The following is a 23,705-nucleotide window of genomic DNA, read 5'->3' as shown; positions in this document are numbered from 1 at the left end:
TGATATGTGACTATGCTAGTTTACTATGATATGTGGGATGGTATCAGTAGGAGGGGACTAGTCTCCGAATCGGTCGATAGGACCAATGGCTAGGTCGGACACCCCAGATACGGCTGACAGTATGATAAAGATATGGCATTATGTGTTAGTAGTAGGGGTGAAATATTCCCCGTGTTCGGTTGAGAGACCGAAGGGTAGGTCGGCACCCCAGAATTGCCTGACATGGGTAGGTCAGCACCCCAGAATGGCTTGACATGGGTAGGTCAGCACCCCAGAATGGCTTGACATGGGTAGGACGGGCACCCCAGAATTTCCCGGCAGTTTGTATGCTATGTGATTGTATGGTATGTGGTATGATGGGGAAAATCACTAAGCTTTGTGCTTACAGTTTTAGTTTTGGTTTCAGGTACCTCTTCGTCCAAGGGAAAGGAGCCGGCGATGTAGCAGCGCATCACACACACATATGATTTACGCAGGGAGTTTTCTGGGATTGTACTCTGATTTATTTTACTTTGACATTATGACTTTCAGAAACATTGTTATATTTCCGTTTGCAAATGGTATAGCATGGGCAATGTTTTCGTAAACTATGTTGAGAATTACTTAATTAAAAATGAAAAATTTGGGCTTTAAATTTGGGATATTACACTATGTGAGGTGAATCCTTGATTAAAATCCTTGATCAACCTGCTCACTTTTGTTTGTACATAGGCATTAGCAGCGTCAACAAAACCAACGACATCATGTCGACGCTAATACCCTAAATCAGTAACCCACAAAAACTTCCCTCCATTATACTCACTCGTCGCCACCAATGCCACTTATGTTTCGCCGCTGAATCCCTATTGTTGCTATGCTATTTCCATTTCCGCTACAGCTTGCATCTATTAACCCCAAATCGTTCCTTCTTGCAATAATTGTTTCCTTCTTCTCATGCATAGATCTCCGACGATTTCTCACCGCTTTTTCTTCTGTTGTCAGCGACTAGCACACTATTGGAGTGGAGTTCAACACTTTCTCGCCACTGGAGCTCACCTCAACCACATTCATTGCACTTCTTTTCCGGAAAAAACACCACCACCAGATAAGTTTTGCTCCATTCTACTAGTTTTCAGTTTAGGCTATTGGTTTAGTGCTTAGACTATTGGTTTCTTAATTTATATGCATTGAATGTTGTTAATGATTTATTAAATTAATTTAAAGTGATCAAGTATTTTTTTTATTTGCTTGAAAATGGTTAATAATTTGTTGATATAATTGGAAAGTCACAACCTTTTGTAGTTGTTAATTTGCTTGAAAAAAACCTAATTATTAAGTACTTAATTATTAAAAATTTAACTGTTTAGAAATGGTTAATGATTTGTTTCGTTGCTTAGAAATGGTTAAAGATTTATTAATTTGCTAGGAAAATGACTTAATATTTAAGGACTAACTTAATTGAAAATGGTTAACACTTTGTTTTCATTTTTTGAAAAATTACTTAATTGATAAGTAGGATGCTATAATTTGTGTAATTTACTTGTTTGAAAATGATTAACACTTCTTTTTATTTTTTTAAAAATTACTTAATTGATAAACAGGATGGTATAATTTATATGTAGTCTCATACCTAAATGATTGAATGATGTGTAATGTATATGTATGATACTTTATATAAATAACAAAAATATTAACTTACTAATAAAGATACTCTAATATAATATTTAAAGTATATATATATATATATATATATATATATATATATATATATATATATATATATATATATATATATATATATATATATATATATATATATGACAGTGTGCCTCCCAGACATGTTGGGAAGGCCAAAGGCTTTAGTCACTTGTCCAAGCACACAACTAACCAGGTTGTCACGGCTTAGGCCCAGCCTACATTGAACTATCCCTTGATATTCAATATACGGCGTACCCATATCGCGGAAAGGTCTTCAAGCGTCAAACAGGCACCTGCAAACTGCAGTAAGGGGTCGCGTACCACTACCACTACTAAGCCTATCAAGGCTTATGCAGGGGCAAGCGTACGATCCACCAGTAAGGAATGGTCGATTCCTTCCGAAAGGTTTATGTTACATATTTCATCCTGTAAGATACTTTCTTTGACATGTAGGTATATAAAAATCCATTCATATGTTCTATAAGCTTTAACTCAAAGTTTAATAAACAGATGGGAGATGAATTGTGTGGATTATTGAGCGAGCAGCATGCAAAGCCAGCCACGAGTTGTGTTACTAAAAATGGTGTTTTAGTTATTGAAGAATTCATATGCCTTATTTATGATGTTATTTGTGCGGTATGTCTTGTGTATTTACAACTTTGCCTCTTTCATCATTTCAAGAATTTTGTTTTGTATGTGGAAAGTCTTGAATTTTTTAGGAAGCTCATAACAAGGAAAATGAGAAAGCTCCTCATTCTCCATACAGAAAAACTTCCTTGCAGTTGCACGTATTGAACCCGAAGAAAATACCCCTAGGTTAGAACTTATCGAGAATGAAGAAGATAACCTTGAACTGTAGTTTTGGGCATCGTATCATGGAAAAAGATTATAAAGAACTGTTATTTTTTATATATGTTAATATAAATTCATAAATTCCAATCTTGATTGTTAATTGTTGTATGTTGTATTGTTTACCTTCTGTTTAACCATATACACTGCGAGGAATGATGTACTACAAAAAGCTTTAATTCTTCAGCTTATTTAAAACGAATGACAGTTGGAGGTTCAGGTTTAAAAAATGTTGTTCTAATCTATTTTCTAATATTTATATAATGCTAGATATGGATTCCGGGTAATGAAGCAACTGATACAAAAGGAATTGAGTTTTCTCGTGAAGCAAGAGCACATGCTGACCTAAAATTCACATAAGTTGTCACATGTCAATTTTATGGAAAACAAAAAGAAGAACAAAAATCTGAGGCTGTTGATATTGCACTTTTATTACAAATGTTAGATATTTCCAATAACACTAATTGCTAGTTATTTTTTTGCTGTAAAATTGAAGTACTTCGAGTTGATTTCATTGATGAGGTGGGGAGTTTGATAGGTGGTAAAGTGCATAAAGAATTATTCTCTAAGCTTGTGAAGGGTGACATTAATTGAAAACAAGGTTCATATTTTTCTATGATTATTTTATAATTTTTTTCTTATATACTTAATTCAGAAGTAAATATGATGCAGGAAGTTTATATAATTAGAGAAAGAGTGTTGCAATACCAGCAGCTTGTGCACCAAGAAAAACATTAAACAGGGGAGAAGAAATAGAGGGCTGAAATAGGGGAAACAACAGAAAACAGAGGAAAAAAAAATACTTGTTGCCAAAGGTAGCTTTACTGAATAAAATTGGTTCTAAATACATTAAATAGAACATAGGATCCCTTATTTATACTAAGACTAAAAGACTTTGTACCAAACACAAAACTAGGAAACAAACTTAATAATTCAACTTTTCCAAAAATACCCTTTAGAGTAAATTCTGAATTAACCAATAGTTTATTTTATAAAGATGTTTGTGAATCCCAAACTTGGTGAAGGAAAACTTGAAAATCAAAATCATGTGATTGGTTTTACATGTGGAAATACTTTTCATTTAATTGACATGAATCAGGATAATTATTTTGAGGAAACTTTAAAAATGAGGAATCTTCTAGAAGAATTCCATGCGTATCATGGTATCCGTCCTGCTACCTTTCTTGGTGTCAAGGAGCATGTTTTACAGGAAGGTATAAATATTAAATACAGATAATAATGTACTCAAAATACACACAAGCACACATACATAGTTTAATGTTTGTTTCTTCTTTAGCATCCTTCATGTCCAATCAAGAAACTAGTTTTGTAACTCTTGGACAACATGTTCATGCAAGTCCTCTAAAGTAAGTTCAAAATTCTTTAAACCTTTTTTTCTTATCCCAAGGTTAATTTTGTTTTTTTGTTCTTTTTTTTTTTTTTTTTTTGAAATATTTCCAGGGTTTGCATGCATTATGGACATCCCGATGTGTTTGATGAAGTGGCAAAAGTGTATTCTTTTCTTCTTTTTATAATTTACACATCATTTTTTATATTTTATACCAAACATTTACCTTGTTTTGTTTTTATCATATATAGGACGGTAGAGGACAACAAATATTCTTGGCTTGATTTTTATCGAAAAGTAAGTCTTAAAAATTTGGTGATATTGAGAATATATTTGAAACATCATTTGTTGTTATTTATTTTAATGATTTTATACGCAGACAACCATAATGCCTTTACTATTGCTATTGTGTGGTCCTTTTTTTTGTGTAAGTTAAACAATCTGTTTGTATTTTGCTTTCTTTTGTACTTTCTTTCTCTTCATGCTAATACATATGTTTGAATTGCATATCTATCTTTTAGACATCCGCATATTTTACACTATTATATTTGTTTTTGTTGGTTTCTTTCTGGGAGCTAGAGATTGTCTTGGTGAGGTAAATTTACCTTTTCGTCCTTGTGTACTCACATAATATATATGTGTCATACTTACTAAAAACTAATTGATATTATCTTAATGCTCTGAGATTAGGTCTTTAAATTTTGTCCACAAAAAAATTTGAGAGGTCCCCCAAAGCATTCATGGAAAATCTCCACATTTCATACATGTGTTCTTGTTCTCCTTTTGTGACAAAATTTGTTGAAATTCATTTTCTGTTTTGTTAATGTTTAATTTTATTTTGCAGGAATTCCCTTAAGGTAACTAATTAGGTTCTTGTAAAAGATAAGTTTGATGCTACTGGATTTTCACCCTTCTGGAATGAGATTGTAAAGAAGCTAAGGTGTTGTTGATTTTTTCGAAGCCAAAAAGTCTGTAGTCTGCGAACCACAACTGCAATCATCTGCAGCAGAAGAGGTGGATCAAACGTCTGCCGTCTAAAATAACAAGTCTGATTGTTTTTTTAACGTCTGTAGCTGCTGAAATAAACTAAAATTTAAATAAACTGATTTTATAAACTTAAAATAATTTTTTAACACCAAAAGACTGCTTCATTTACATAAAACAAAATCAGTCCGAGGGACTAATATTTCTATATCAGTATACATAAAAATAATAGGAACTCAAATATTCGAACAAATTAAAATATTTATAGAATATTTATAAACTTTAAAATTATAATTTAGACAATCGTTTTTTTGCTAAACAATCATATATAATTAAAGCTACATTTTCTAGCTTTCGGTTAATTTTAATGAACACGTTCTTAGAAAGATGTGTTTTGATTTTTATATTTTTCATCATGATTTTCTATTCAATTAAAATAAACAGTATAAAAGTCAGAAAAGCGTTTATTTTAAATAGATTAATAAAAAACAAAAATAAAAATATCACATTTCTATATTATTTGGTAAATTTTTTCATACATTGTTATAATAAAAAATAATAACAAATTACATTGTCATGATTATACTTATAATGAACATATTTCTCATGTTTTTTTTTATTAAAATAGGATAATAAAAAATTGTCGTTCAAAAATATCACTAGTGATTATTCATATAAAATAAAAAAGGAGAAAACACTTCTGGTTCTTTGAATTAAAATAATCGTTCCTAAATTTGTCCACATTTAGAGAATTGATAATATAAAAGGATTTGGAGGGAATATAATAAGTTCTGAAGACAATGGACCATGTATTCGTCAAGAAGACCTCGTGCAAACGTTTTTAGATTTGCACACTTCCAAAAAACAAACATTATGTGATGGCATATGTCTGCGTGTGGTCTGCGCGGTGCAGACAAAAGTGGTGGGGCAGATCTGCAGACAAAAAACAAACAACCCCTAAGAGAAGAAGATTATATTACTAATTTATGAGTTTTTAACTTCTATTACATGACTCTTATTAGGTGAAATATTACAATTTTTCCATCATATTTTGATGCATTTTGTTATTTTCTAATTACTATGATTTAAGATTTATTTTATTTTGTATTATAGATAAAACTTATATAGATATAAATAGCCAAAATTATAGAATCTCATGAGTATTTTACCTATTCAAAATGTGCCACAAAATATATTTTTTTATCGTGAAATTTAGAAAATGTCACTAAAATCTTGAAATGTGTAGCTAAAAGTAGAAAGAATTTTTGAATAACATGCTTTCAATGACACAAAATATGTGCCACAAAAAAACCTTTTTTCTACTGTTACAAATAATTAAGTGCCGCAAAATATTTTTTAAATTGTGGCAAATAAAACTGTCACTAAAATCTTAAAATGTGTTAGTAAAAGTAGCATGATTTTTTCAATCATATGAGCATTCAATGGCATAAAATATGTGTCACAAAAAAAAACTTTTAATTTACTGTGACAAACAAAAAAATGACACTAAAAGCCTAAAAACTGTAGTGGAAAAAAACAAAAAGTGTCACTAAAAGGTTCTAGTGGGAGTGTTTCCAGTGGCACTTATTATGTGTGCCGCGGATTCTTTGAGATGTCTTTGGTGACACTTTTTGAGGTTTTTAGCGGCACTTTTTGTATGCCACTAAATGACATTTTTTATAGTGTGTTGTTTGTCAAAAATTAGGACTTTGGTCCAAAATGTTTTGGAGTTGCACCACTAGTCCAAAAGGTTTCATTTGTTGTAACTTTGGTGCAATTTGTTTTATTTTTTTCAAAATGACAAATTTGCCTTTATTAATTTCATTTTATATTTCTCTTATAAATTTTGAATTAAAAATTCAACAAAATATATATATATATATATATATATATATATATATATATATATATATATATATATATATATATATATATATAACCCACCCTAATAACCCTTATGTCACCCACATATACAAACACCATATATCTCTCTCTCTTCATTCTATCAGAGACAACAGCCACCTTCGTCGGCGGTCGGCCGCCGTCTACCGGCCCACCATTGTAGTCGGACCATTGTCGTTGTCGCTATCACCAGACAAACGTTGTCGTCAGCGTCTTTCCAATGCCACTGTCACCATCTGCGTCCTTCTTCTTTACAACGCCACCATCACCGGACCACTGGATCTGAAAATAACTTGTCGGAGCTGCCATACTCGTCAGATCTGAAAACTGTTTGAACCCTACTCGTCCTAACTATCATCTACTTCTTTCTCCATCGAATTCGTAAAGAAGAAAATAATCACGACATCGTTGGAAACCCAAACCTAGCACCGTCAAAGACAACAATCACGACATGGTGGTTTCCGACTGTGGAGGACTCCGACGAACTCGTAAAGAAGAAAACGATCCAACAGTTGGGCTAGTTACAGATCTGGTGCAAGTACGAACCAACGACGACATTAGCTGTTTGCAAGTCCGACGACGTTGCAGACCTACACCAGATGTATTTTATTCAAATCTACGGAGGTGACGGTGTGGTTTGGATTTTCCAAATCTACATCGTTGGCTGGTGAGCCGTCTGGAGCTTCTAGTGGATCTGAAGGACTAAGAAGCAGTGGTGGTTCGAGTTTCCAAATCCAAACTCCGGTCAACAGAAAGAGCGAAGATAGAGAGTGTAGGTAGAGGTGGTTGGTGACGGATTCTGGCAGTGGTGACGGTTTCTGACGGTTTCCGGTGGTGGTGGTGGTTTTCCGACAATGGTGGTCTTAGGTGGAGAGAGAGAGAGAGAGAGAGAGAGAGATGTAGGTGGGTGGGGTTTATAGTTTGTGTTTTTTTAATTAAATAAATAGTAAAGGAAATTTAAAAAAAAAAAAAAACCAAATAGAAAAGGAAATATGCCATTTCAAACACATTCAATTTCAAAATGGTCCTAAACGGCAACAAAAAGTTTATTTTGGACCTGTGGTCCAACACCAAAACATTTTGGACTAAATCTCAATTTTTGACAAACCAGGACCAAATTTATAATTTAGTCTTTTGTAAAAGATAATATATTTTTATTTATTATTTATTTAGAAAAAATCAAACTAAGCAAGGAATATCTACAGCCAAATTTGGGATATTATTTTCATTATTATTCCGATAGAAATTACAAAAGCAAGTGTAGATGTACAACAAAACCTACCCAATAGGCCAATATCACCCAAATCAATGCCAACACACAAATGACTAAAGTTCTCTCCTACGATTCAAACACCAAACAACCAAAAAGAAATCGAAACCCTTCCACGTCATGACCGACATTGTTCGTATGTTCTGCATTTCCGGCCACTGACGTCATATTTTTCTCCGGCACAATTGTCACCGCATGCCGGATTACCTCGTTGCAGACCACCATAAGTGACACTATTAGAATTTGTGGTCTGCAGAATCCGCCGATGTTCTTCTGTATCCATCAGAAACTCTTGCTCTCCGTCCTCAATAACCAGGCACTCTGCCGCAGTGTTGCCTTTGCACGTCACCATAGATCCGTCACAATCTTGGATGATCATCGTCATCATCAATAGGACTGATATTGATAAGATGGTTGTAGTGAAGCGGATTGGGTTTCGCCCATTGAACATCTTTGTTTCCTTGTGATGAATTAGGGTTTTGAAGGTGTTTATCGTTGCTTATATTGAAGTCGTTAATGGCGTTCTGATTGGAGTTGGGTTGTTGGACAGTGTCGACATGTTACAACTAGCGACTTTTAGGTATTGGCTGTGTGTGAATGATTGAATAACCGGGTCACGGTTTCTTTGGAAGCTTGTGACGAAGGGGTTAAATTCCATGCCACTCGTTTTCTAATGCCTAAAATACAAATTTTGGATCTCCATATATTCATGCAAATTATGTCTTGATTCGTTCTAAAAAATCGTAAATTACAAAATTATATAAATGGTCCCTATTGTTTACCAAAGATTACAAAGTCATTTCTATTATTTTTGTTTTGACGAACATGGTACACGTGGTTTCTAAAACTTGGATGGTTGGTCCTTCCCTATTATTTTTGTTTTGACGAACATGATTCATGTGGTTTCTATAACTTGTATGGTTGGTCCTAGCCATGTAAAAAAGACTTATTTATCTTTTTTTTTTGTTTAAATATAATTTACAAATAAAAAAAATATAAAAACACCTCTACGTGGTACCCCCACCTACTCATTTCTCCCTCCTTACTTAACGATTTCTCTCATCCTCCTCTTGATCTCAAAATATAGGTATGTCTAGGTAGGTGACGGTAGAAGTTGGTCCAAACTCGATGACGTCGGTGATGGTGGGAGATAATTTGTGGGCGTCAATGGTGCTCACGACCTCTATCTAAATCTCTCTTGTTTCCTATCATTCGAAGATCCTAGAAATTAGTTCCACCCTTGGTATTTAAACCATCATCATTCAGAGATTGAATCCCACGACTCTTGGATATCATGGATTTCACAAGAAGATTGGTAGCAAAAGCAACTTATTGTGAAGACGTGTTAGGAGGTCAAGTCTGCACCTGAAGCCGTTTGGGCATGATTTTCCAAACTGGATATTAGATGAGTGGTTATGGACTGGTTGTGTTCCAGTTTCTTGCTTCGTAGCGGGATGGCATTATTCCTTGGTGAGGTGATTAGGGGACGTGTATATCAGAAGGTAATCATCAGTCTTAGAGTATGATTTCTAGGATTTCAGGCCAATGGGTTCCCAGTCTTGTGAAGTTTATCTTCAAACTTGGTTTGTGGTTGCAGTATTAAACTTCCCGATTTTGAGTAGTTTCTCTAGGATATTGATCGAATCGTCACTGGTGAGAGGGGTAGTTGTTGTAATTGAGTAATTTCAGGTGAGTTGGTTTGTTTTGGTGACATTGCGTAAGTTCAAATAGGCATTGTAAACCCTTTTGTGGGTGAATGGTTTTAATTAGTGGTTTGAAGGAGTCATAATGATTGTGTAAGGGAGTTTCCTATACAGTTCTAGTTGATGAGGATTTCAAGGACGAAATCCACTTTAAGTGGGGAGAATTGTAACATCCGGTTTTAGAATATTCCTTATTTCGGATTGACAAACTTTAATTTGATCAAGAGAATGTATTGGAATTTAAGGGATGGAGTTTGAACCTTAAAGGAATGAGGTTTTTAGGCTAAGTTATAAGGCTTAAGATGTAAAGGGTTAGTTGTGGGATGTAAGCACTTTAGGCTTAAGTTGTTTTCAGCTTTGTTGGATCAAGCTTTTCACGACGTGACACAAGAAGTGTCACGACACGAACCCTGCTGTGTTGGCTTAGGCCTTAGGCCTCGAGATTTGGGCTTATTAAAGGGTATAACACATAGGGCTTCGACCTTTACAGCCTCCACTACCTCCTTGAACACCTCTAATGAAACCCTATCCCCTCTTGAAGCGTTGGAGGTCACCCTATTTCCTAAATCCACTTTTAGTGTGGTTTTGTGTTCTTAAGCGAAGGAAACAAGAAAGAGTGGTCTTCGGAGCTTAGCACTTGAAGTATTTAGCCTTTTCTACTCCTTTTGGACCTTTGTAAGTTTTATGTGCTTTTATTTATAGATTTATTATAGGTTGGTGTTTTTGTCCATTTATGTAAGGTCACATCTTATGATCTGATGAGTCAAACACTCTACACGCTATCTGTTAGTGTCAGTGTGTACATTACTATCAGCGTCAGTGTATCAAGTCTATAACCATCAACGTGAAGATAGTTATTCTATGTAATCTTTTGTATATTAGGTAATGATACAAATAAGTATAGAATAGATAGCAGATCTGATATCTTAATGATAATGATTGGTTCTTAATATAGATTATATACAATCCCTTCAATCAAGGGATATAATTGTATAGATTAGTATATATATATATATATATATATATATATATATATATATATATATATATATTCAACATTAGGGTGAAAACTTAATGTAACCAACAGCTTGGTGGCGTAATCGTCTTTGTGACAACCCTTTTCTTGGTGAAAGACAATTTGGTGAATCCTGTTTGTTATTTAATTTTTTGTTCTTTAATTTCTTAGTAACTTTGTTCTTGTTTGTTTTACTTGAGTGTATCTGATCGTCACAAACCTTCAATTAGTATCGGAGCGGGTTTTTTAATACACTCAAGTAATCATGTCGACTTCCAGTAATTCAAATTTCTTTGGTCTCAACAAGATTCCTCCTTTCGATGAACAAAACTTCGCCATGTAGAAAATTAAGGCCATGGTTTTTCGTAAAACCATGGACTATGAGATGCATAAAATTGTTGATAAAGGTCCTCACGTTCCTATGTATCAACCTATGGCCAAAAATGCTCTTGTTTGTCCCTTGAAGCAAAAACCAAAGACTAGCTATGACGACAATGACAACAGACTATTTAATCTTGATGTCAACGCCAGAGTTGCAATAGGAAACTCTCTTCCCTATCATGTGTATCATCTTGTATAGAATTGTGACTCATCCCAAGAGATGATGGAAATGCTGACAGTGGCTTATGAAGGCACTGTGGAAGTACATGCCACAACCATCAACAATCTCAATCGGAGATACGAGCACTTCTTCGCTCAACAAGGTTAATCACTAACCCACACATTTAATAGGTTTGACTGTTTGGTTAATGATATGCGTAGGCTAGGAGTTTTCAAGCACTCTTTTCAGTTACTTTTGAAGTTCATGGACTTTCTGCAAAAAAGATGGGAACATCACATTGATGTTCTTAAAAAACAGTGAAAAGATCGACACCATGGATCCAAACTCCTTGTTTGGAAACCTTCGTAACTACGAAGAGACCAAAGCTCTTGTAAAGATATCATGAAGGAATCAAGAAAGGAAAATTCTGTAGCTTTGGTTTCTCGAAAGGGAGCAATGAAGTACATCAACGACTCATATATATCAGATCAGGGTGAAGAGAGTGATGAAGACCTCACTGGTGAACTTTTTTTTCCAGTGCTGCACTTATTGTCAAACGTTATGAAGAAAGAAGATCAAACAGTGGAAGAAGAGTTCAGTTCAAGGGAGGAAGTTCAGCAAGAAGATCCACTTCAAAAAATAAAATCTTTGGTAACTGTTTTAATTGTGGAAGGCATGACCATTTTTTCAGGGACTGCAAAGAGAAGAAAGAAGCTCAAAGTGCTGAGAATTATGATGTGATGTACAAGAAGCTATTGGCTCGCTTGAAGAAGGAAAACATCTCTCTCCTAAGGCGTTCATTGCAAAATAAGAGGATCATGAAGAATGAGTGAAAAAAGAGGAGACATCTAAAGATGAGGGACTGAATGTTAAGGGTCTAATGGCTCTTGTCAATGATGTTGGATTAGATTTCTAAGCCCATAACTATTATTGGTATGTACCCGACCCGACCCGGCATGGTCCATTTGGGTTGCATTTCACCGAAACAATTTGTATGGATAATCTTTTGGGAATAGTATATTTATGATTTATTAATATATTATAAATTATAATATATTAATTTGTATTGATCAAGAATTAATTTGGAATTAATTTAGTGATCAAAAGAGACTAATTAAATATGGACTCTTATATATATATATATATATATATATATATATATATATATATATATATATATATATGTGTGTGTGTGTGTGTGTGTGTGTGTGTGTGTATATAGAATGGGCCAATGTTCATTTAGGATGGGCTAAGCTTGCATGGATAGTCCATGGAGTTTTTAACCCATGGATCCTATGGAAATGAAAGGTCATGGGTATTAGGGTTTACATGGATGTAACCCTAATCCACCATACTATATAAAGAAGTCTTTGGCACATGAAATGGCACTAGTGTGTGAGTGAACAAGAGTGGGCCGATTTCTAGTGTGCTTACTATTCTCTTAAGTTTTCCAAGTTGTTTTTGTGATTTGTGATTCCACTTGAGGCATCCACATTATTGGTGCTTGGCTCTTGAAGCTCCAAGGAATCAACCACAAGAAAAAGGTATGTTATCCTACTAAGTTTTATATTACAAGTACCCCATGGTATGCTAGTTAGGATGAGAACCTTGGAAAAATCATATTTTCATGTATAATAAAGAAAACATAGATCCAAGGTTTCTAGGGTTGCATGTACACCATAGGAGTGTTAGAATGCTCAAAACCCATCAGTGGTATCAGAGCCTAGGCTTGTTTTCATTATACTTGATGCAAAATGCTTTAAAAAGTCAAAAAACTGTTCACTGTTCAGTGGACTCGCCGAGTCCATGGGGGGACTCGACGAGTCCAAGTGTAAAATCATTCTACTCGGCGAGTAGGAGGCCCTGTGTGCAGATTTTTGAGTTTTGCTGCTGGAAATGGACTAGAATCATTACCCTAAACTGTTTTGGACTTATAAAACCTGTTTTTGGTGTGGTAATGATTATGCTAATCCATTTTCAATTGTTATTATCAAATTTTCAAGTTTTATATATGTTTATATGATTCTTGAAATTGTTGATATGAATGTTCATACTTATGAGTTTTAATAGATCATAGAAATTATTTGCAAATTGTTTGTTAGTGTAATTCTTGATCTAAATGCCAATTAATGGACTCCATAACTTGTACTCAAGTTATGGAATTCCAAAAGTCTTTTCTTTAAAACCATTAAAACTCATAAGTTATAGAAATGAAAAGTTTTTGAATAGTTTCAAAACTTGCCCTCAAGTTTTGGAATTTGTAAAGTCTCACACACACTTTAATTCCAAACCCTAGAGTTTTAAAAGTTAAAATTCAACCTTTATACTTTATAGTATTATAAGTTAGTAATATATATATATATATTTGTATAAGAGCAAGTCAGTCTTACCATTAGTATGCCTCATTCACGAAGTCGGTCTATAAGGGGGGTATAAGGTTGTTGCCTATAAAATGACAGCTTATTGGGTGTACACTCTCACCCACCGCTTCCTTGACTGGTCGAGGGTCGTTAGCCGAACGGGTAGGACAAGGACTATAAGTCTCATTAAAAGTATAATGATAAATATAAAGTAACTAAACCTTTTATAAATTCCCAATCTTAGTTACTTTAGGAAAATGTGATATTGGTGCTAACCCATGATATTACACTTTGTACCTTACCAAGTCGTTGGTGGAGCGTGTTTGGGTAACCGACACACTAAAATGGACTAGTAAGAGTGGAAAAGGGTGACTTAATGTTTATCATATAAATTCACACCTTGTTTGTGATCCTCGGCATCCCAGTCACAAACTTGAGAGGGCACAATCGAGATTTAAACATGTCATTGAAAAGTTCAATGAATCTTAAAAGATCTAGGAGTTTCAATCCAATTAAAACCTAATTCCTATTTCATTTTTCATGGTGGAAATTGGTGAATCGTCATTCGTCTACCTTCAAATATTTTATAGCTTGGATTAAGGCATCCCTTTTCCAAGTTATAAAATATTGTGTTGGGTCCTAGCCTTAATATTTCATATTGGGTGTTATATTAAGGACTTAAATCAACTAACTTGAATTTTTTCCCATTGTAGATGTCTGGTTCGGACAACTATGGTCTTCCCAAATCCCTTGGAACAAGCTTTCCTAATGAAGATGATGTCCCGCGATTGGATCATGGAAATCATACTTCACTTCCTCCACCTCCTCCAATTATTCTCCCTGACCCACAAGCTCGAAGACTTGAAAAATTCAAGGTCACTCAAGCCCTACTTGCAATGAAACATGAAGACGGAAGGCCTGTGTGTACTCACGTCTTGGAGATGAATTCACATATCGATAGGCTGAGAGTGTTGGGTGTCGAAGTCTCAAGGAAGTTGGTTGTTGACTGGGTTCTTCAGTCACTTCCTGAGTCATATAGTGAGTTCATTAAGGACTACTATATGACAGACCACGAGATGACCCTTATTGATCTCAACTATTTTCTTGTTGCTGCTGAATCAGCAATGTTTTGGCGCACTAGAAAAGTAAAATTGGGTGGAAGATCTACTTCTCAAACTTCCATGAACATTGACAATGGTAACATTGGAAGTCCAGAAAAGTTTTCTCTTCCCAATGGAAAGGGATTGGCCATGGTCAACCCGGTTGACCAAATGGTAGAGAGAAAGGCTAAGTTTGTGATAGTCTCGTGTACCATTCCCAAAGAGTCAGTACGTTTTTTATTGTCAAGAGAAGGGACTTCGGAAGCGAAGCTTCCCTGACTACCTGAAAGATCTGAAAGAAAGTAGAGACAAAATGTTTGACTCTGCTTCAGGTAAGTACACTATCTAACTCTGTTAAGTTTCTAATTGTTGATTCTTAATACATGATGTGACTAGGTTGCATTTTGATGTTTGGCAGGATCATGCAAAGGGAAGGAAGCTTAAAGGAAGAAGTATGTTGAATCTGATAGCGAATATGGATTTTAATTGCATGGTTCGAAGATGAGATATTTGAGCTGCTGCTTAGAGTTATGATAGATTCCTAGGAAATATGTAATAGCATAGTTTTTCATTTGTAATTGCATTGTAAGGAAAAGTTTTTTTCCCGCATTTTATAAATAAAATTTTGTTTTGTTTTATATCTCCTTGCAATGGCATTTATGAAAAAATTGATGTTTGTATGTTTCTAGCAATATTGGAAATATGAATTTGATTCTTTCATTTGTGGTAGTGTCTAAATTTACCAAATAAGGAAAGATTATCATCACCCAAGTTTCAATTGGACAGAAACTTGGAATGATGCAAGTTGTATGGTATGATGAATGAGAATTTTCATCTTTGGAAAATTAAGACTAATTCCTTGTTCACATGTATATGTGAGTCAAGTGAAGGACTAAGGGATCGAGTACACATTCTTGTGCACTGGTTAAGTCCACCACAAAGATCGATAAGACTATTCGTCATGATTTACTAAAGTTTAGAAAATATGGTTATACTTACAAGTTTAAGTATACTTCTGAATCATTGGAAAGGTTTCAATGTATGGCGGACCGAATGAGAATAATCAAATTAGGCAGAAAGATAAAAGTTTCTCAAATCTGAAAATATAGGAGAGTACTTTAGTATCATGTTTTATGATCAACTTAATGATTGTGAAACCATATCACAATTAATCCTCTAAGGACATCTTAGTGCATTTTTATGGCTAAGATGAAGAGTCATGAATTGTTGAAGTGGTTAAATCAAGAAGATGAGTCATACTTCGTTCCAAAACAAGTCTTAGAGTCATACTCCAAGATTGTAACTCTGAGTGACATGATCTTAAGAAATGTTTAAGACACTTATAAAATGTAGAGTAAAAGTTTTCTACCCTTGTACATTTGAAATTGGGAAGTTGTGATGTTTTGGATAAAACAAAGACCAACTAAGGCCAATTGTCTGAAGTGTTTGTCTTGATAAGAATCCACACTAACTCTTGAATATTTTTTGTCAAGTAATGGTATTTGACAAAGAGAAAATTATATGTCAAGAGGTCAGTGGGAGTCTTAAAGATCCTGAAAGTGCTTCAAGAACTAATCAAGAATAAAACCTGTAGTTTATCACTAGCACACGACTTAAGGTTTGTAACCTATCGTGCTGACATCATTTTTGTTTCTGTGCCTATTCCGGTAAAATTGACTATGTATGTGAGTTCTATGAGTTCTCAATTGTGTGCATAATAACTTGAGAGCAATGGTAGGCCTTTGTGCTGCCAGGTGGCAAGAGATTAAAATTGAACAAGTTCAGTCCATATGAGTTTGAATTTGTCACTAACCTTGTCTCGTGATTATGGTTTTGACAAATTCACATGGATAGGAACACATACACCATAAAATCTATGTGTCATAAGGTTTATCTTTGATTCATGAAAATGATGGTGAGGAAACGCTTTCACTAAGAAGATTTTAAGTAGATAGCAATTGTGATATTTGCATTCTCAAAGTCGTTAATGGAGTGTGTGGTTAACCGGCACACTAACATGAACTTGTGAGAAATGGAAAAGATCTAAACAATTGAGACTATGATTACGACATCCTTTTTCATAGTTCTAAAATTGTTTAGACACATGTGAGCTATCTAAGAAAAGGTGTATGATTTTGATAAAGTCTTATCAAAGCATCTCGTATTAGAAATCTGAATTTTGCTAAGAAAGTCAATAAGGTATTGATTTCTAGAAGTTCAGCTGATTTCTGAATACATGTCAAGGCTAGTGGGAGCATAAGTGTTATGCTGCTAAGATAATAATTATTATGCTAGTGGGAGCATAATTAATTATGGTAAATATTTCAAGTTAGCAATGTTAATTATAGAAAACAAAAGGTTTCAATTCGTGAAGTTGCAGGGGTTTATAAAGTTGTTTTGCTATAATTAAGGGAGATGAATTTATACTTCATTCCAATTCTAAAAGCTTAGATTGTGATCCAATTATAAAAGCTTACATTTTGAGTTTTTAATCAAATTTAGTCATAATTACATTATTTGCATTCTAAAATTCGATCATGATTACGACATTCCTTTTCATAATTTGAATTATGAGAACATGGGGAATAGAAATAGAAATTTTATAGCAAAAGACTGGTCTAATATCATGTCTTTATGTGAGACATCATGAATCGTGTCCCATATGCTTCGGATATAGGATCGATTACATGTGCTGTAATATTCATTTGTTATAAATTTTTCCAAATGCCTAGGGAATTAAGGGGGAAAAGTACTTGAACTGGATATGACTAAAATGATTAAGCAATTGTCGAGGACAATCTGAAGTTTTCCAAAGCTTGGTTGCTCATGGAAAATTGGAAGTATAAGTGTTAATTTTGGAAGGACCATATTTACATATTCTGGAAGGAGGCAACTCTTGTTCAGAAGTGATAGTCAAAATGGGAATGTGGAAATGTTTCCATAGGTGGAAGGTATTCATTAAATCTGTGTAAGATTAGAAAACTTAATGCAAGAAGGATGTTCAAAGGAATGTACTTTGAATTTGAGACTTCGTTTCCATGGAATTTCTCTCCATTGGAATACTTTGTAAATGTCTGTTGCCAAGTCTTTGTGACTTTTGCGCATAGTCATTACAAGAGAATCAATGCATATAAGTTTAGAATCTAACAGATTTCAGTAAATTGCAAAGAATATTGTAGTCTTACATTTGCGGTAAGGATTTGGGATTGTGAAATGAGCATCATTGGAATCATGTTCAATTGGTCTATTTCACAAAGTAAGGATCATAGACAAACATAGTGTGCATACTTGGAGTGTGGCATAACTATTGTTTGGACCAACATAGTGTGCATACTTGGAGCCTGGAATGACTATTGTTTCAGTGCAAGTATTAGGTTGATTATTTGAAACATTATGCAATGAATAATGTGTAATCAATATGGTGATTAAATAAAAGGTGTTTTATTTATATTCATAAGTTCCGAGACCATATTGGATTCGATTGTTCTTGTGTTTCACTTTTCATGTTTTGACTTCCCAAATAACTAGGTTATTCAAACTCTCCACAGTCAATCATACTTTGGAAGTAGGTATGAATCAAGACTGTCATGAATTGCGCTTGTAGATGTCTAAAGTGTTTAGACATAGAAAAAGTTGTTGCAACATTCATGAGTGCTCCTGGAATGAGATTCGAGTATTGGATTAAACCCACGCTCATTTGAATCACTTCATGTATTTTATCACGAGTGATCATGAGACGATAATATCTTATATTCTTCAAACGGAGACGTGTGAGTTGTAGTTTCACGTCGGTTGCACCTTGACATATGTAAATGCAACCATTAACTTGGTTGTTATAAAACATATCGTTGTGTGTAATTTGATGCGTAAGTACAAGTGAACATTTGGGTCGAAGTTTATCCATTCCTTTTACCCTTGGAGGGATAAAAGCGATATTTGTGGGCCCCTTGATGATTGAGTGATGACACCCTTAAGTGCTTGGCCAAGCCTAGACTGATTTGATATGTTCAATTAGTCAGTCGTCATAAATCGGAAATTGGGAAACAACAAATGGACAGAGAGAATGATTATAATCCATGTCTCAGTCCATATGATATCTAGAGTGGAGGAATATATGATCCCTTATCTAATTGACACGTCATTTGACTAGGTCAGAGTTCGGCAGCGGCTTTAAGAGATACGATTGCCAGTTGGGATCTTGGAGTCATACTTGAATAATAGTTTTAGACTTATCCAAGTGGGAGACTGTTGGTTAGATGTCTAAGCCCATAACTATTATTGGTATGTACTCGACCCGACCCGACATGGTCCATTTGGGTTGCATTTCACCAAAACAATTTATATGGATAATCTTTTGAGAATAGTATATTTATGATTTATTAATATATTATAAATTATAATATATTAATATCATGTTATTTAATTAGTATTGATCCAGAATTAATTTGGAATTAATTTAGTGATCAAAAGAGACTAATTAAATATGGACTCTTATATATATATATATATATATATATATATACATATATATATATATATATATATATATATATATATATATATATATATATATATATATATATATAGAGAGAGAGAGAGAGAGAATGGGTCAATCTTCATTTCGGATGGCCTAAGCTTGCATGGATTGTCCATGGAGTTTTTAACCCATTGATCCTATGGAAATGAAAGGTCATGGGTATTAGGGTTTACATGGATGTAACCCTAATCCACCATACTATATAAAGAGGTCTTTGGCACATGAAATGGAACTAGTGTGTGAGTGAACAAGAGTGGGTCGATTTCTAGTGTGCTTACTATTCTCTCAAGTTTTCCAAGTTGTTTTTGTGATTTGTGATTCCACTTGACGCATCCACATTATTGGTGCTAGGCTCTTGAAGCTCCAAGGAATCAACCATAAGAAAAAGGTATGAGAACCTTGGAAAAATCATATTTGCATGTATAATAGAGAAAACATAGATCCAAGGCTTCTATGGTTGCATGTAATCCATAGGAGTGTTAGAATGCTCAAAACCCATCCAATGATTCCTCCGATGATAGTCATATCATGTATGACGTTGATTCCTATCAAGTTGTCCAAGGATCAAGTCAAAATCTAGTAAATACTTGGTGCCTAGACAGTGGATGCTCTAGACACATGAATGGTTTCAAGTTTCTATTATCAAACTTTGCAAAGAAGGATGGTCCAATGGTGGTTTTTGGTTACAATAGTGGAAGTGTTGTTATGGGTGTTGCAACTTTTGAGTGAAAGTCGATTAAATTGAAGGATGTGTTTTATGTCGAGGGTCTAAAAGGAAATTTTATTTCCATCAGTCAACTTTTTGATGTTGGTTATAAAGTCCTTTTCGTTTGCCATGAACGAAAGGTCTTTGACTCTAAAAACAAAATTATGTTGAATGCACTTAGGGACAAAAATATTTACATGGTTTGATTTTATTTGTTTAGACAATGCTACTTTGTGTTTTTGACTTTAAGCTTCGCTACTTTTAAATTTCTGAACATAAACTGCTACAATTTTAGTTTATTTTGATTTTGTGCATTAAAAATTTCCTTTAACTTTAATTTTACCAAAGTAGTATACATTGTACGTTTTTCTACTAACATTGCCTACATGTTCTTCTCTATCGAGATCCTATCCGATTTACTTCTTTTGAAAGGATTGGCATGTCATTCCTTGAATGCATAACCCTGCCTATGGAGCTAGTTGACGCTGACTCTGCATCTTTTCTTCAGCACCAACTTCTCTCTCACTGACGTTGATGCCCATGCTGATTGACTAGTTGCATCATGTTGATGAGACCATATAGGAGAGAACTGTGCTACTAAGTGTTCTTCTGGGCACATATCTCTTACCTCTTGAAGATCCTATCTTTTTTGAAATTGAACGAGGTGAAGTTAGGTAACATAGTAGATCTATTTTCATAGATTTTCTCACTGCAACACCAACTCCCCTCAGAAATCCAGAGGTGTCTTTAACAAGACAGAGGTCCCACCTTCTCTTCCTTCAAGGATCACAACGATTGGAACATTCGAGTCTTGTCTTGGTGACTCTCATAACTCAAAGGTTACAAAGATTGGATCCTCTTAACTCGTTGGTTACAAATACTGGTTCATATTCTCTTTTCGTTCTTGGTGAACAAGAAGTTTTGAATTAATCTGCAAAACCTCGACGATTAAAGGCATTCTCACTCTGTTTACTATGAATTGGTTTTTTCTTTTTTTTAATCTTGTTTTATTTCATTTATAGATAGTTTCAAGGGGTAGATATCTCAAAAAATGGAAGTTCATTTATGGTCATTCAATTCAAAAGATTTGATGGATCAAGTCTTTACACCTTTCTGAAAAAGCTGCATATATTTCGTTTTTAGAATATTTCCTCGTTTGACTAACTCTTTTTTGTATTCTTATATTATTTTCTATTTATTATTTTGTACCATTCTTATTGAGGTTGACGGTGGCACTTCTCAAGCCAAGTATGTAACTAACAACAATTTATAGTCCCTAGGAGCATGCTGCTATGTGTACCTAAATCTCTCTAAGTATCTCATCAACGAAACCATCTGCTGAGAACATTGAATCACCCACTCACGCTTATTGCCTAGAATAGTCTAAGCTTTCAAAGTGAGATTCTCTGGTTAAAATTAATAAATTATAGTAAGGCTTGGGTGTCCACTCTTATTCAGTTATCTCTTACCTGACTTCGTCCCTGGAAGCATGATTGCCGTATGCGACAAGTCTCATGCTATGTTGAAACATTGACCATAACTTAATGGCTTATCCTAATTGCATAGTCATCAGCATAAGAGTTACTTTTTTGGTCCTCAAATGACAAATAGTTATTCATGCCGCTAACCTCCTAGTCTGATGTATGATACGGTACCATAGTAAATTGACGGTGAATCTTTGATTCTAGACTGCAACTAACTCTATGATGCAAGGATTGAACCATCTCTTGCTCATGGGTTATTATTGTTGATGATTCACGCTGATTCCAACTCAGCATGACTGAAGCAATCCATTCTCTCCTTACTTTATTATTTAGAATTTTATGAATCAGTGTATGATACCAAACACTGATGAGAATTCAAAAATTTTGTGTCGATGGGTATATCATTGTCTGTGATATATTAAATGTATCTACCCATTATTTGCCAACAATTCTTCTATTAAAAAGTTAATGATTCATTGTATTAACCATACACTTATAAAACTTCGACAATCTTTTCCGATGGTACATTTCATACCAGAATGTATTACACACATCATACCATTCTTGCCCTTTCATTCTAATAAAAGTGATTAATGAGTCAGTGTATGAAACCACACGATGATGAGATCTCGCAATACTATGTCAGTGAATGGTAGTTTAAGCCCACACTATTAAGACACATCACAAACTTACTGGGTGACTATCACAATCAACATGCTGATCACTTTCATTTATGTTTATTGTCGCTGATGCCATGTTTCACTGATGTAATTTCCTTATCTCAACGGTAACTTTTTGGATGACGATTAAAAGATTTATCAATATCTTGGGATACGTGATCTTTACGGCACATATCTCTTCAATCATGATTCTGTAAAAAGGAAGGAACTTTTTGGTATAAATTGGGAGTACTCTATCCTAGGTCACCTTTACAAGTTATTCAATAAATTGGCTCTCAACCATAATCTTCCTCAAGCTTTTACCATGATGAAATCTCTATATGATTTTGTCCCCATCGCTAATGTCGTCAAAGGCCCTCATGCCCTTGATTCCCCCATCATCATTCAAGCGAACAATATGGAATTCTCTAATAACATCCCAAAGCAGTTTCCAACTTAGGAATTGAACATTTTCTTGACTATGTCAAGAGCTGTCCTCTTAGATATGCATTCTGCGACTTCCCATACCCATTCTACCCTAAACAAGTATGTGAGTTTTACTATTCATACTCTGTTGATTCTGATGCTTAAACTATTATTGGAACCATTGGAGATGGTCAATATAGGATTACTATTAATGTGGAAGCTTTTCGAAATGATCTTCGTCTTCCTCGGTTAGAAAATTACTCTGAAACTCCCTCGGAAGAAAAGTGCAAGTCCGTTCATGAAAAATTAGGGTATAATTTCAATCTTCACTGCATCACTCGTGATCCATACACAAACACTCTTTGTTGGTATTTTAGTGTAGGATGGAAGTGTTTAAAAGGTGTAATTGGAAAGTGTCTTGGACATAATACCGGGAGTTTGGATCAACTGAATCTCTCTGAGCAATGGATCTTATTTTCTATTATGTACAACAAGAAACTGGATTTTGCTCAACTTTTTCTTGATCAAGTGATTGATTGCATCACTGGGAACAAGAAGCTAGTGTATGTTCCATATTCTCGATGACTAGGACTAATCTTATCTCATAAGGAAGGCTATGTTGAAAATCATGGGAATATCATTCAAATTCCTGCCCTCTCCTCAAAGATCATTAGTACTGCTCCTACTAAAGTTGATTTGCATATTACTGTAAAGATGCAAAAATGGATTGAGAAACTATATGTGGTTGAATCCTCTGACTCTAATAGGATGATGAGGATGATGATGAGGAAAGCACTAATAATAAAGAAGATGATTTTGAGATTGAAGTAGATTAGCTTGTCACCAACATAGAAGACTTTGTTCAAGGAATGAAATCTCTTCCAATGGTGAACAAGCACATTCGATTCTCCTCCACTTCTTCATCAACTCCATCTACATGTGATGTTCCATAACGTGGATCAACCCCACCTTTTGTGGTAACCGTTGAGCAAATAATCCAATATGAGGTTTCTCCAAGATTGGCATGTAACATACACGTTCAGTTATCGTGTTTTGTTTAAAAATGAATATTATTAAATATTATATGGTTTTGAGCATTGAATTCTAACAAGATAGTTTTATGGGATTTGAAGTAAAACTACGT

General features: G+C 34.4%; 1 pseudogene; it reads left to right on the top strand.

Annotated features, from left to right (window-relative positions):
• The first annotated feature begins 2,061 nt into the window (after nt 1-2,061).
• Nucleotides 2,062-4,158, top strand: LOC145106970 (callose synthase 9-like; annotated as a pseudogene).
• The last annotated feature ends 19,547 nt before the right edge of the window (nt 4,159-23,705 follow it).

Source organism: Lactuca virosa, chromosome 4 (genome assembly GCF_052849685.1).
Source record: "Lactuca virosa cultivar CGN04683 chromosome 4, Lactuca_virosa_CGN04683_v6, whole genome shotgun sequence".
Classification (NCBI taxonomy): domain Eukaryota; kingdom Viridiplantae; phylum Streptophyta; class Magnoliopsida; order Asterales; family Asteraceae; genus Lactuca; species Lactuca virosa.
The sequence above is the reverse complement of the archived record's forward strand: the minus strand, read 5'-3'. Positions and strand labels throughout refer to the sequence as shown.